The 16,172-nt window shown below is 42.8% G+C and overlaps 1 protein-coding gene across 1 annotated transcript in view; it reads right to left on the bottom strand.

Moving 5' to 3' along the window:
* CLPTM1L (CLPTM1 like) overlaps nucleotides 1-16,172 on the bottom strand; it is a 1,829,238-nt gene that overhangs the window by 300,478 nt on the left and 1,512,588 nt on the right. The window lies entirely within an intron of this gene.

Genomic DNA, 16,172 nt, shown 5'->3' with positions numbered 1-16,172 from the left:
CCAATCTGGATTACGCAGCAACCACAGCACCGAGACTGCTCTACTCGCAGCCTCCTCGATCAAGGACATTCCACAGCCCTGATCCTACTCGACCTCTCTGCAGCATTGGATACCGTCACCCACCGCACACTCACCGCCAGACTCCACAACGCCGGCATACAGGCAACTGCCCTCGACTGGATTCACTCCTTTCTCACCAGCAGAACCCAAAGAATCAGACTGCCACACTTCCTCGCCGAACCCAGGGAAGTCAACTGCGGAGTACCCCAAGGATCCCCGCTCGGCCACAAGCTCTTCAACATCTACATGGCCACCCTCGCCGCCATCGACATACAGCACGGGACTCAGCATAGTATCCTACTCCGACGACACCCAGCTCATCCTCTCCCTCACCAAAGACCCCATCATCACCAGACTCAGCTTCCAGGAAGGAATGAAAGATGTCGCATCCTGGATGAGCAGCAGCTGCCTGAAGCTCAACTTGGAGAAGACAGAGGTCCTCGTCCTCGGACCCTCCCCCTCTGCTGGGGACAACATCTGGTGCCTCATCGCCCTCGACAGCCACCCCACCTCAACGGACCACACCCAAAACCTCGGCATCATACTCAACTCCTCCCTCTATATGGCCCGACAGGTCAACGCCGTCGCCTCCATCTGCATCAACACTCTCTGCATCCTCTGCAAGACCTTCAAATGGATACCCCTCCCTCTGAGTCAAGGAAGACCGTCACCCACGCACTCATAACCAGCAGACTGGACTACCAAAACGCCCTCTACGCCGGGATCAACAAGTCTCTGCTGCCCATACTCCAGACCATACAGAACACCGCAGCCAGACTCGTCCTCGGCACCCCTCGACACAAACACCTGCGCAACCTCCACTGGCTCCCCGTTGAGAAAAGATTAACTTTCAAGGTAACTCACCCACGCCTGCAGATGCCTCTAGAACACTGGACCTTAATATCTCAACAATTGAATTTTCTTCCACGTACCCAAGAGGAACCTTCGATCCGCCGACCTCGCCGAACCCCAGCAGTGGAAGAACCTTCTCCTACATCGCGGCCAAGGCCTGGAACGAGCTGCCGATCAACATCAGATGCACCCCCACCCTGCACATCTTCAGGAAGACCCTGAAGACCTGGCTCTGTGACTGACCGGAGCTGCCTCCCCCTTCCCCCTGGAACCTTGAGACCGTGACAGGTGAGTAGCGCGCTTAATAATTCCCTGATTGATTGACTGATTGATTTCTGTGTCTGTGCAGAGTAGGTGGTGGGGAGTCTATTTGCTTCTGACAAGTGAGTGGTATAGTTCTGGAGTATATAGGTCTTTGTGATAAAGCCACATTTTGTTTATTACTTATTCTACAAAGTGTTTGTTGTTGTTGACTTGTTTGACAAGTTACCTTTGTTGAACAAGTTACTTACCTTTCGATGTATCTGCTAGAGACACAGTCTAGTTGCAGATTCCTTAATATAGAACATCCCCCAAGCGCCAGTCTGGATCTGGAGATTTTTCAGCAGTACCTAGGTACGCCGGGGGACGGCGTCGCATGGCTCCGCCCCTGTTGTCGTCCACGGATATGACGTCAGTGGAGCCATATAAGGTCCCTCCTGGCACGCGGACGTCAGTTTTCTACTGTGAAACTTTTCCGCGCCACAACGCAGAGCCACTCGAAAACTATGAGAGTGTGGAAACAGTTTGCCATAAAAGATTAAAAATCTTTGAAACAACAAGGACAAGAAATAGAAAATGAGAAACATCACAATGCATGTTAAAGAAAAAACCCCCAGGAACTGAAGGGAGAAAGCAAAGTATTAGCCCCAGAAACAGTCTCGCAGCAGCAAAGTACCATACCCTCCTATGAGGCAAAACATTAATGGAGATGAATGTTATGGTAAACGACAAGCAGTCTGCAACCACAAGAATGTTATGGTAATGGACAACAAGACTAACAGCAGGACTGTTAGGGCGACTGACATCATTTCTGCAACAGAGAATGCGCACCCATACGAACTATATGTGACCAATTGACTGCAGCATAGTCAATAGACCCCAAACTAATGGAGAACAAGCATTGGCATAGCCAATATGTCTCGCCTTTGGATCCTTATGAGTGTTTGGCCGTGCTGCACATTTTCAGACTATCCAAAGCATCACAAAACCTAAACTAATTCAATTGAAAACAGTTGGATATTCATCAATTACCTTCTGGAGAAAGTCTGGAGCATATAATGGGCTTACGGGGCAGTCAAAAACAATCCAAAGTTTGTGTTGTAAGTTATGCAGCTGCAACGTGAGAGCAAAGCAGTGGTCGCACTGAGAGTTACTCTGCACAAACACAACTTCCATTTTACTCTCCACGTCAAGCAGCCAACAATAATCCCAGTAAGCTGGACCAAAAGGCTCACCATGCACTACTCCGCTACCAAATAAACAGCCCACAAACCAGCTACCTTGCCTATCACTCATTGAGTTTGACCGTGTGCAGCACTCCACTGCCCTTTGACTATGTTTGCACTAAAGAGATAGCAGATAGACACACACAAAGTGAGAAATTCAAGATGAAAACAATCAAATAGCTGCTTATCAGAATCTCAGAACAAGTACAAAACATTTCTCTAAGAAAGGTGACAACCTTCTGCTCCTCCACCGAAGTGGTGCGTTTCCTGACAAGGTCATCTTCCTGCCAGATTTGCCATGCCACTTCATATACGCCACACAATAAATGTGTGTATGCTGTAGTTTGCATAGTACGTGTGTGTGTACACACACACACACACACGTTACCATCCTTGTGGGGTCTATGTGTAAATACCTGCCTTGTGGGGACTAACCTTTCCCAATGTTTTTACAACACACTAATAACAGAAAAATGTTAAGAAAAAAATCAAGATACAGGATCCTGCTTCAAATTTGCCAATATATTGTTATTTAATCGTGCACACAGCACCATCCATGTGGGGACTTGAACATGTGCTACCATCCTTGTGGGGACCTAGTCCGTAACACTATTTTTGATTGAATACAGTCGAAGGCACATAGCTAAATGTTTATTTTATCAACAATATACACAAACAACATTATAATCTATTCTTATATGAATTGTTGCATATATACTAGGGGTATACATTAAGAAAGATGATGTTGATTTGCCAGAAAATATCTTATCATGCTTAAAGAAAGAGACTTAACGCTGTATTTTACCTATTTATTAGTGCCTAAAATCTTAGGAGATAAGGGAACTAACAAAGAAATTAACATATCAAGTGGAACCCAGAGCTTGATTAGCTGCTTACATTTTTGCCAAAATAGATGTTCAAGTCCCCACAAAGGTAGCGGGTGAAGATCATTGTGTTTAAGTCTCCATAGAAATAGTGTGTATATTCAAAGCTTAAATCCCATTATAAAGAGTGTGAAGCTAATGATGTTCAAGTCCACTCAGAGGCTGTGTGTAATTATAGGAATGCTCAAGTCCCCACAGAGATGGTGTGTTATTATAGTGATGTTCAAGTCCCCACAAAGATAGTGTGTTATTACAGGGTTATTCAAGTCCCCACAAAGATGGTGTGTTATTATAGCGATGTTTAAGTCCCCACAGAGATAGAGCATGAAGGTGATTGTGTTTAAGTCCTCATTAAAATAGGGCCCGATTCACAAAGGTAAACTTAGACAAAAAGTCTAACTTTACTACTTTTTCCAGTATTCACAAAGGTAAATTTAGGCCAAGAGTCTAACTTTACTACTTCTCAATATTCACAAAGCCCCATACAGAGAATGTGAAGCTGTTGATGTTCAAGTCGAAGCAAACACAAGGAGATGATGGACGGAGTGCCGAAACGTTTCAGTCACAGATCTGGGTTGAATCCATCTTCGTTCTTTAGCTCACTTCACCACCCCAGTTAAGACCCAGCTATATGCAAATCAGTCTTGACCCTGTGCCTCATGGGAACAGTCAGCCCAAACTGCCAAGACAGGTCTTCCCTGGACCGGAAACAAGTATCCTAGGACCGGTTTCGGGTAACACCCCTCATTAGCCAGGCTATCTTGAATCCAGTGGCAAAGTCAGCAAGGGACCCACGTCTGGGCATACCCTGCCAACTTAGGGCGAACAAAGCAAACACAAGGAGATGATGGACGGAGTGCTGAAACGTTTCAGTCACTCATTCCCAGTCACAGATCTGGGTTGAATCCATCATCGTACTTTAGCTCACTTTGCCACCTCAGTTCAGACCCAGCTATATGCAAATCAGTCTTAACCCTGTGCCTCATGGCACCCCCTGGTGCTTCAAGTCAAAACAGAGCTTGTTTTTAATTGCAGGAATGCTCAAGTCCCCACATAGATGATATGTTTTTATAGTGATGTTCAAGTTCCCACAAAGATAGTGTTTTATTATAGCGATGTTTAAGTCCCCACAGATTCAGTGCATGAAGATGATTGTGTTTAAGTCCTCATTAAAATAGGGCCCAATTCACAATGGTAAACTTAGACAAAAAATCTAACTTTTCTACTTTTCAGTTTCAACAATGTAAACTTAGACCAAAAGTCCAAATTTAGTACTTATCAGTATTCACGAAGCCCCATACAGGGAATGCGAAGCTGATGATGCTCAAGCCAAAACAGAGCTTGCCTGTAATTAATGGAATGCTCAAGTCCCCACAGAGATGGTGTGTGACTATAGTATTACCAAGGTTGCCAAAGAGAATGTGTGTGATTATATACATGCCCAGGTCCCCACAGACATAGTGTGTGATTATAGACATGCTCAGGTCCCCACAGAGATAGTGTGTGATTATAGAGATGTCAAGGTCCCCACAGAGATATTGTGTGATTATAGAGATGTTGAGGTCCCCACAGAGATAGTGTGTGATTATAGAGATGTCAAGGTCCCCACAGAGATATTGTGTGATTATAGAGATGTCGAGGTCCCCACAGAGACGGTGTGTGACTATAGTATTACTTCGGTTGCCAAAGAGAATGTGTGTGCTTACACACATGCCAAGGTCCCAACAGAGATAGAGCATGATTAAAGACATGCCCTGGTCCTCACAGAGATAATGTGTGTTTATAGACCTGCCCAGGTCCCCACAGAGATAGCGGGTGATTAATAGGATGCACAGGGATAGCACACAGTTATAATGCGTGATTATAGTAATGTACAAGTCCTCACAGAGATATTGTGCGATTATAGTGATGTTTAAGTCCCCACAGTGATAATGTGTGATTACAGTCACATTCAAGTCTCCACAGTGATGTGTGTAATGATGGGTATGTTGAAGAACCCATACAGATCGTATTAGTCAGGTGGCTTATTAAATGAAGTAATCCACTTAAGGGATATGTGTTTGACCACTCTCTCACGTGTTTGAATCCTGGTGCTACCACTCAGCCTTTATTCCTTCCAAGGTCTATACAATAAGTATTATTTACTTGGATAACAAAAAACATATGGTATTCAGCAACAAGATACCCTCAGGTGTGAATGTGCACTTTATGCACATGAGATGATATGATGTGATAATAGTGGTATTCAAGCCACCACTAGAGATAGACTGGAATAATCTCATATCTATGAATCCCACTTCAAATGCAGCATTAACTGATTTAAACTGTGTTCATCTAGGAATGTTTGCACTGCGTTAAAAATCCAAGTATCAGAGTTTTCATTTTCTTTTCTAGCCCCCATCTTATCAACTCTAGTCTCCATTAAGAAGATAAAACTGTATTTCTGATTGCAATAAACTCCCCAGACTGATTCGTTCTGTCACTTTAGGATTATTACAGTAGAGAAATTGATTTAAGAACTGGCACATCTTTATAGTTTTTGTCTCTATAATTCAAAAATGAAATGGCCCTCTCCTCATAAAGCTCTTCTTTCTCTCAAAGTATTCCTTATACCTGCTCTTGGGGCCCTTTCTAGGCTCACACTCTATAAATACCTGTATAAATATATGTCCTCACGAATGCTGCCTTTGAATTAAATTGGATAATTCCAGAGATCTGAGTGCTGGTCCATTCTTCATGTGAAAAGTGACATTTTTGGATTGTTGGAGGGGTGATGCGGCATCGCCTCAAACAAATATATATATATATATATATATATATATATATATATATGCACATAAACCTTGTTTAACAAACTTTAAACATTTACTGTGTTTAGGAGCACAAAGTGGATTTCCAGAATGAAGCTAGCAGTCCTTTGTGCAGGAGTAGAATAACATCAAGTTGGCAGTAGTACATCCACCATTTTATAGGAAGACACATTCTCAAAATGTGCCCAGGTGAAACATGGGAAACTTTCACAAAGTTGAAATATCTATTTGTTCAGCCTTTTATATTTGGAGTGTAAAATAGATATTCTTAAACAAGGCTTAAACTTTCTCAAAAGTGCCTGCTACAAAAGACTTTCTCAGCGTTGATGGTCTCGTAATTTGAAGGGCAAATCATATACAAGAGTCTTACAAATTGTATTCCTGAACTGAGTAATGTAAGAGTAGAGAAAATCACTTTGGCTGACATACTGCTGTCTTTTTCATGGGAATAAAAACCTCAGAATGTGCCTACTTTAATTATAGGAATCTTCCACAATGTTAACAAACATTTTTGAGGAGTGAGCCCAAATGTTGTACTTTGGTGTGTGTGGAGTATAAAACTCGGCTACCCAAAACGAGCCGTTGAATCCTTTGTTCAGGAATAGAGAAGGACAATTTGATAGTCATGCACTAGCTGTTTTTGTGAGAAAAGAAACCTTAAAATGTGCCCAAGTTAAAGATAGGAGTCCTTCACAAAGTTGAAAAACATGCTTTTGGCAGTGGGCATTTTATACATACAGTCTTAAACACTAAGGGCCTCATTTATGAAAAGTGTTGCATCGCTGCGTGAAAGCAGCGATGCAACACTTTTCAGTGCGCCCTCCTTGCGACATGATGGATGTGCCGTATTTATTGTACGGCACACCCTGTCGCGAGAAATGGCAGATACGTCAGGAATCTGACTTGCGTGTCGGCGCGAAACTCACGCATTGCTGGAGTTGTGTCATAAGCATGATGCAACTCCAGCAATGCATGGGGGAAACCTATTCCCATTGCACTGTGACACCCTTATGCCTGCTATGAGGCAGGTGTAAGGTTGTGATGCAGTAGCGTCCTAGAAGTGGCACAGTGAAATCTGATAGATATCACTGTGCCACTTCTACAAGGCTTTTTGTGGGGGAACACCCACCCTACATACATTATACCTGACGTATCACTTTGTAAATATGGTGCAACATGGCACATTATTTATGCCACTCAGCCTCACAAAAAGTGACACAACGGCAGGCAAAAGTGTAGTAAGGGTCTCATCAATAAGCTCCTCATTTTGCAATTAGGTTTGTGGTCCCTTTGTGGCGGAGTAGAGACCAGGACTAATAGTTCTGTACCTAAACTTTTCATGAGATAAGGGACATTTTCAAAATGGGTACATGTTAAATATGGTGAATGAAACAAATATTGATTCCAAAATATCATGTGACATAAATATGTTGTCAAAAATATCACCACTGCAAAAATATAGTGGAACAGAATAACAAAATTAAAAATGCAAGTTTTATTGTATACAATTTGATAATGAAGAAAATTGTAATTAATATTGTGTACTTTGGTATACTTGTAATAAACATTGTTTTTATATATATATATATATATATATATATATATATATATATATATATATCCATATATATATACACACTTAGAATACTAGTAAAAATGTCATTTTTAAAATATAGTTTGCAATTTTAAATGTGTAATTGAATTTTTAAAAGGCAATTAGATGGATCTGGTGGCTCAGTGGACTAATGTGTCCACTGCAGGGCCCTGTGTTCAATCTCATGGTCATAGGTTCAAATCCCGGCGGGTCCACTCAGGCTTTCAACCATGAGGTCGATAAAATGAGTACTGTTGGGTTACAATAAACATCTGTTAGTGCCGAGGTGCCTAGGGGTTAATGTACGATCTACAAAAACCTCTGTTAAGTAGTTTGTAATTTAGTAGCGGGATATTGGGTTTTTGGGGGAATATGGTGGGAGGTTATTTACATTTTAACTAATTATTTTTTTAATTTTAAGTAATGTAAGGTAAAATCAGTATATAAATGGTTAGTATGCAATGTTTTAATTCTTTAATTGTTCTTTCATTTATTTGGGTTTAATTTCAGATTTTTCATTCATATTTTGTATAGTATAATTAGTTATAGCTAATTTAGCAGCATATCAGTTTGTAGGGCAATAGGGTAAGAAATTATTTCAACAAAAATAGTTTTCTTGATTAATTATTTGTTATTTAAATACTTAATTCATAAATCAGATTTTTTTCATTGAATATTTAAAATGAAAAAATATTTTTATTCAACTATGCAAGAAATAATTAGTAATATATATCAGCAGGTGTATATTACATTTATTATTTTTATAGGTTTCATTTATTTTAATTGTATTATTGTTTTATTTATTTTTTAATTTATCTTCTTGGTGTTTGTGGTTTTTCCAGTAGTAGTGAGAGAAGTGAATTCTGTGTTTGTTTATTTAAAAATTTCATTTAATTATACGTTTATTTTGCATATTTATAATAAATTGTGCATTTTATTTAAATTTATACAATATATATTTTCTAGTTCAACTGTGGTTAATCATTTTATGTTTATAGGTTTTTAAATATTTTTTTAAATGACTGTATTGGAATGGTAACCTTTCTGAAGTCCAACACTTTCCATAATGTTGCTGATATTGGAGTGGGAACGGTAAATATAGTCCATCCAATTCCTATGCTTTCCTTAATATTGAATTTGACATTGTGTGCAAACTAAGAGCATTCTGCTTACCGGAAGGCTGCGGTGATTGAGGCTTGTGGCTCTCTTTCCAGACTCACTGTCATTTTCGGTCCTCTGGGCTCCCGTAGGCTGGAGTAGGAATGCCATCTTGTCCTGCAGCGCTCTAGTCACGCAGGCTATAAAAAGAGAAGCCTGGCCCGCCGCTGGCGCACCAAAGGCAAGCCCTGTCTGCGCCCCTCGTCGCCGGGATGGTACCAGGGGCCAGAAACCCTGCCGATTGCAGGCCAGGTCTGGTGCAATATTCTGCAAACGAGCTACACACTAAACCACGAGCGCAACACCATCTGTCTGTATTCGGTTCAGGTGGAGCTGCGACAAAATTCCTGCAAGAGATTCTTCTTTATGCTATGCCCAATAATGGTAAACTCCCCTGACAACCCTAAGAAAGGCCAATTTTTCCAATTAAATTGTCGCTTCCTCCCATAGCACAGATTTGAAATTGCAGACCTGATTGTGGAGGGACAGATGACTGCCCTTTTCCTAGTGGAAACATGGCTTCATGCACTGTCCGCCCTAGACATTGTAGACGTGGTTCCTAGGGGCTATGCAATAACCAGACTGGATAGACCTCTGGGGACGGGCTGGCGGTTATACACAAGCATCAGCTACACTGCAGCCTGTCTGAAGTCCATATCAGTGGGGCAGAAGCATCCTCATTCTCTCTAGCGATTTCAGGCCAGTGTTCTCTCAATGGCCTGTTTATTTACAGGCCGCCGGGAGTAGCTGCCACGTTTCTCTCTGCACTTCTGGTCATGATTCTGTTGTTTACCATTCAACAGTGAATTTTTAGGGTTTAGTGTGGATGTGGGTATTTGGGTGGAAGGGTTTTTTTAGGGTTTAGGGGGGGTATGGGTTTTTATGGGTGGCAAGGTAATTTTTAGGTCTCGGCTAGCGAAGGCTGCGCTTGCGCAGTCTCGCTCGCGAGATTTAATGACTTGGAGAAGAGGGGTTTGAACACGCCCCTCTTCTCTCCTCTTCTCCATTGGCTGGCCTCTTGAATACTGGTCAGCTATTGGAGAAGAGGTTCGTCTCTCCAAACAAGCCCCGTCCTTTTGAGATTCGGGGGCGTGTTTTTTGTCGATTTTTCTCTGGGCGTGTTTTTTTGAATACACGCCCACAAGACAGCATGTCTTGCTCACGCTGCCTACACGCGCCAGTCGGCTCTCTGATTGGTTGGCAACTACCAAATAAGCGCTGTGATTGGTGGACCTTGTCAACTAATCAGAGAGCCTACTGGCGCGTGCAGGCAGCGTGAGCAAAACACGCTGTAGACTCGCGTGGTGCGATGCAGGGCTGTATTCCGTGCTGCCAGGTGATTGCCACATGTAGTCTCTGGCAATCACTGTATTTCTCTTCTTCCGCTTTCAAAACTCCCACCTATGTCTTGAACGGGCAACGGTGTGTCATTATTTGTTAGGAAATTCTCAGCGAGAGAGAGCGGATTGTTTGCGGCGTTTCTAGTTTCGGCGACAAGATCACACACACAGTCATATCGCGCTTCACACTGACTTGTGACCCCGAGGCCACGGCTTGCCCTTGGATCGATGCTGCCTTCCCGGTGCTGGCACTGACTCCTATCTGGATAGAGTAGATAACGCATCCCTCAACTCGTTTCACCCAGGAGTTCCCGAGCCCGGGGCAGGGAGGCCTCATGGCTCACGCTGAATTGGGGTGGACTTCGCCTGGTGGCAGCCGTGCCCCGGAGCTCTCTTAACCCGATCCCGGGCGCTGCGCGGCCGCAGAGCGGGGAGAGCTAGAGCGGGGAGAGCTAGAGCGGGGAGAGCTGCGCGCGCCATGGAGCTCCGCTGGGTTCCTGCTCTTGCTGCTGCACTGCTGGGCCCCTGCGGCTACTGCCACAGGTAAAACAGAAAAAGAATAATAATCTAGGCCCTTGCTGTCCTCTGGCATCTCTTCAGGCCGAAATAATCTCTATACTACTTTTTACCGGGATTGCGTACATTATACGTTTCATTTCTATGGAAATACCACTGTGCACCGTTCTTCCAAATCTTTATCTCCGCTCTATGTAAGAACTCCTCCTAACCAAAGACACTTACCCTTCAAAGACGTTTTTTCTTTGCTTCATGCCTCTTTGTCCCTGCTTATACCTCAGGACCGCTCCCCCAGTTTATACCCTCTAATACGTCTACCCCTACTTCCTCCCTAGTACAACCACCCCACACATTACCCCACAACCTCTCCTGCTGCTTACACCCACCACATCTAGATCTGCCATATTTCTACTGTTCCTGCCTGTACCCTAAAGCGTTTAGCTATGCCAGTACCCCGTACCCGTGCCACAGCTTCTGCCCTACTGCCTCTGCTCTTGCCGGTACCCTTTTACCTCTCATTCTGCCTTATACCGTAGCACCGCTGCTCCACCCTTACTCTACTACCAGTAGCCCTCCCAATGCACTACCACTTGCCCCACTACTTATACCCTAGTACCTGTGCCCCTCTGTCCACTAGTGCATTTCCTCTGCTTCTTCCCTTCTATCTCTCTGTGCCTTTATCCTAGCACCTCTGTCCCTACATTTACCTCTGCTCATACCCTTGTACGTCTACTGTCTGACTCTGCACCATCTATACTTATACCTCACCATGGCTCGAGTCGGTGGTCCACGTAGGTACACGGCGTCCCCCCACTCTTTTCAAAGGGTGGGCGCCGTCCCCCCTGCCAAGACGCTGGCCCCACAGAAATAAGCTGAACGTGCCCCGGTGTAATTTTCAGACATCGGGACACGTTCAGCACATGACGTCATGAGGTCATTTGCATATTGTCAGTCCCCCCACTTCATTTTATAGGAGTTGTGCCCTGTACCTCACCTTTACCCAGCCAGGTACATCTACCCACTCAAATATCATGGTGCCCCTCCCCCAGAATCCCTCTCTATTACCGAACACCTCTACACCTTCTTGTAGTAGATCTACTGCCACGGGTTCCAAGCAGCTCTAGCGCTGCCTACTTTCTATTATCTTTCCCACCCTTTACGCATCACCCTTCTTCTCCTCACCGCTTTTCTTCTATTTCCTTTTGTGCCCTGGCCACTTTTCTAGTAATCAGTGCTTATTATCTGTCCTTTTTCAAGGACAACGTTTTCCTCATTTTGTAGTTTTCCGAACTGATGTAGCGCCGTCAGTCACCGCAGTTCTGTAATCAGTAGTGGCGCGTGACCCGTATGTTGGATGCCCCCAAGGCCCCCTGTGACAGAAGTCTACTTTTGAAGTTTGGGCTGGAGGTTCTATTCGTGGCCTCTGTGACTTGTAAACTGAACCCTTCCGTGTTGGATTCTTAGCTGCATATATGACTGCTAGACAGCCGAGGCGGCCATTTCTTCTCCTTGAGCGCCATGCAAGGCCAGAGATCTATTTTTATCAGTGAATTAATGAGTACTGTCAGAGGGGCCTTGGAACCGTTAGGATGAGCAAAGACCAAGGCCTGCCCATACGCAACCTCTTAATATTTGCAGACAACTTGGGTCAGTAAAAGCAAAAGCTTTTATGGGCTATTTTTGTGGGTGTTCCAACATTTCTGATTGTTTCATATTCCCATTTTCTAGGAAATTAACTTGTCCATATATGTATCTTTAAATGTTTGTTTGTTTTGGTTATTCTGTTTCATATCGAATAGACCATGTTGACTTTGGCCAGCCATGAAGTATGATGTGTGGGTGGCTCTATTTGTGTGTGTGGCTCTGTGTGTGGGTGCAAATGCAATAGGTCTCGCATTTGAGAGTGATTAAGCTATTGACATTGTAAATAACAATGCCGTTTCTTTAAATGTTGAAAAAAATAATTTAAAAAAAATAATGACATGAGCAATGCCAATAGCTCTAACTTTAACAATGCCGAGACCATTGCATTGTAAATGCTTGTTATCATTTAAGATGGGTGTGGGATTTGTGGTGGCAAAGGATTTTGTAAGTTTTACAGTGGGTATGGGTTTTTGGGTGGCAAGGGAACTTTTATGGTTTTAGATGGGTGTGGGTTTTTGTGGGGCAAGGGAAATATTATGGTTTATGTTGGGTATGTGTTTTTGCGTAATAATGATTTTTATTAGGGTTTAGCATGTGTATGGGTTTTTGGGTGGTAAGAGAATTTTAAGGGTTTAGGGTTGGTATGGGTTTCTGAGTGGAAAGGGATTTTTAGGGTCTAGGGTGGGTATGGGTTTTTGGGTGGCATGGAACTTTAAGGGATTTGGGTGGGAATGTGTTTTAACATGGTAAGGGAATTTTTAGGGTTTAGAGTGATAATAGGTTTTTGGGTGGTATTTTTTTTTTTACGTTTTAGGGTGTTTATGGGTATTTGAGTGGTAAGGTTTTTTTTAGGGTTATAGGTTTTTGGGTGGTAATTAATCTTTTAGGGTTTAGTGTTTGTATGGGTATTTGGGTGGCAAGAACGTTTTTAGGATGGGCATGGGTTTTTGACTGGCAAGGGATTTTGAGGCTTTAGGATAAGTATGGGTTTTTGAATGGTAAGGGATATTTTAGGGTTTCGGGTTGGTATGTGTTTTTGGGTGGCAATTGAATTTTTAGGGTTTAGTATGAGTGTAGGTTTTTGAGTGTTAAGGGATTTTTTAGGGTTTAGGATAGGTTTGGGTTTTTTGGGTGGCAGGTGTATTTTCATTGTTTAGGATGTGTGTGGGATTTTTTGTGGCAAGGAATTTTGTAGGGTTTATGGTGTGTATTGTTTTTTGGGTGGCAAGAGAATTTTTAAGGTTTAGGGTGGGTGTGGGTTTTTGAGGGGCAAGGGAAATTTTATACTTTAGGGTGTGAATGGGTTTTCCTGTGATAAGTAATTTTTAGGGTTTAAGGTGGCTATGGAGTTTTGGTTGTGAGGTTTGTCTCGGAGTTTAGGGTGGGTACGTGTTTTTGGGTGACAAGGGAATTTCTCGGGTTTAGGGTGGGCATGGGTTTTTGGTGGTAAGATATTTTTTAGGGTTAAGGGTGAGTATAGGTTTTTAGGTGATAAGGGCTTATTTAGGGTTTAGGGTGGGTATGGGTTTATGGGCAGCCCAGGAATTATTAGGGTTTAGGGTGGGTATGGATTTTTGGGTGGCAAGGGAATTTTGTAGGTTTAGGGTGGGTATGGGTTTTTGGGTGGTAAGGGATTTTTTAGGTTTTAGGCTGGGTATGGGTCTTTAGGTGATATGGACTTTCTTAGGTTTTAAGGTGAGTATGAGTTTTTAGGTGGCAAGGGAAAGTACTAGGGTTTAGGTTGGGTATTGATTTTCGGATGGTAAGGAATTTTTTAGGGTGAGTTTGTTTTTAGGTGATAAGGGGCTTTTTTAAGGTTAGGGTGGGTATAGGTTTTTGGGGGGCAAGGGAATCAGGGCAAGGGAATTTTTCGGGTTTACGGCGGGTATGGGTTTTTGAGTGGCAAGAGAATTTTTAAGGTTTATAGTGGGTGTGGGTTTTGGGGGGCAAGGGACATTTTATGATTTAGGTTGGGTATGGGTTTTTTGGTGATAAGCAATTTTTAGGTTTTAGGGTGGTTATGGGTTTTAGGGCTGTGAGGTTTGCCTTAGGTTTTAGGGTGGGTATGGTTTTTGGGTGGTAATGAATCTTTTAGGGCTTAGTGTTTGTATGGGTTTTTGAGTGGCAAGGAATTTGAGGGTGGTATTGGTTTTAGAGTGGCAATGGAACTTTTAGGGTTTAGTGTGAGTATGGGTTTTTGAATGGTTAGGGATATTTTAGGGTTTAGGGTGGATATAAGTTTTTGGGTGGCAGTTGAATTCTTAGGGTTTAGTGTTTGTGTGGGTATTTAGGTGGCAAGTCTCTGTAGTGATCGTGTGTAATGTCAGTCATATGCATGTCCCACAAAAATAGTGTCTGATGATAGTGATGCCTGGGTCCACAAAGAGATTGTGATTGATGATAGCAATACCCAAGATCCCACAGAAATTGTGTGTTAGTACATTCATGTTCAAGTTCATATAGTGTGTGATGATAATCATGTTGCAGTCACTAGTGATAGTGTTTGATGTCAGTGATGCCCAGGTCCCCACAGAGATAGTGTGTGATTATAGCCATGATCAAGTCTCTGTAGAGATCATGTGTTATGTGAGTCATGTCCATGTCCCACAGAGATAGTGTTTGATGATCGTGATGCCAAGGCACCCGAAAGATAGTATAGGATGATATCAATACCCAAGTTCCCACAGAGATACTATGTGATTATAATTATATTAAAGAACCCACAGAGATAGTGTGTGATGATAATCATTTAGAAGTCACTAGAGATGGTATATTATGATGGTGATGCCTTAGTCCCCACAGAGATAGTGTGTGAAAATAATCATGTTCAAGTTCCCACAGAGATAGTGTGAGGTTACAGTCAGGATCAAGTTTCCTTAGAGATCGTGTGAATGCGAGTCATGTATATGTCCCACAGAGATAGCATCTGATGATAAGATGCCAGGTCCCCACAGAGATAGTGTGTGATGATAGTGATGCCGGGTCCCCACAAAGATAGTGTGTGATGATAGTGGTGCCCAAATCCCCACAGAGATATTGTGTGATTATAGTCATATCCATGTCGCACAAAGATAGTGTGTGATGGCAATCATGTTGAACTCACCAGAGATAGTGTTTGATTAAAGTGATGCACTGATCCTCACAGAGATATTGTGTAATGATAGGCATCCTCAAGACCCTTCAGTGATAAAGTGGGATTATAGTTGTCGGAAGAGCATTATTATTTGAGGTGGATGTTAGTCCCCCACAAGTAATAATGTGTTTAATCATATTGGGTCTAATAAAGGTTTCAGTATTTTGAACCTGAGCTCAACCCCTGGAAGCTATGGCATATAGCAACCAAGCTTAACATAAGATAATCTCTGTGTTCTACAGAGATAATGTGAGATTAGAGCAATGCCCTGGTCCCCCAGGAGATAGTGTGTGATTACAACTATACTCAGGTCCCCAGAGAAATGGAATGTGATGATAGTGATGCCCAGGCTCCCAGTGAGATAATGTGTGCGATAATAGTCATGTTTAGGTCCCCAAAGAGGTAGAATGTGATGATAATTATGTTGAAGTCACTAGAGGTAGTGTGTGATGATAGTGATACGCAGAGATGGTGTGTGAATATAATCATGTTCAAGTGCCCATATAGATAGTCTGTGATTAGAGTCATACTCAGGACTCTGTAGAGATCGCATGTGATGGAAGTGATGTCCATGGCCCAGTGAGATAGTGTGATAGTTGCCAAGTACCCACAGAGATAGTGTGTGATTATAATAATGTTCAAGTCACTAGAGATAGTCTGAGATGGTAGTGATGCCTCGGTCCCCACAAAGATA

This window comes from Triturus cristatus, chromosome 5_1 (assembly GCF_964204655.1).
Source record: "Triturus cristatus chromosome 5_1, aTriCri1.1, whole genome shotgun sequence".
Taxonomy (NCBI): Eukaryota; Metazoa; Chordata; class Amphibia; order Caudata; family Salamandridae; genus Triturus; species Triturus cristatus.
The sequence above is the reverse complement of the archived record's forward strand: the minus strand, read 5'-3'. Positions and strand labels throughout refer to the sequence as shown.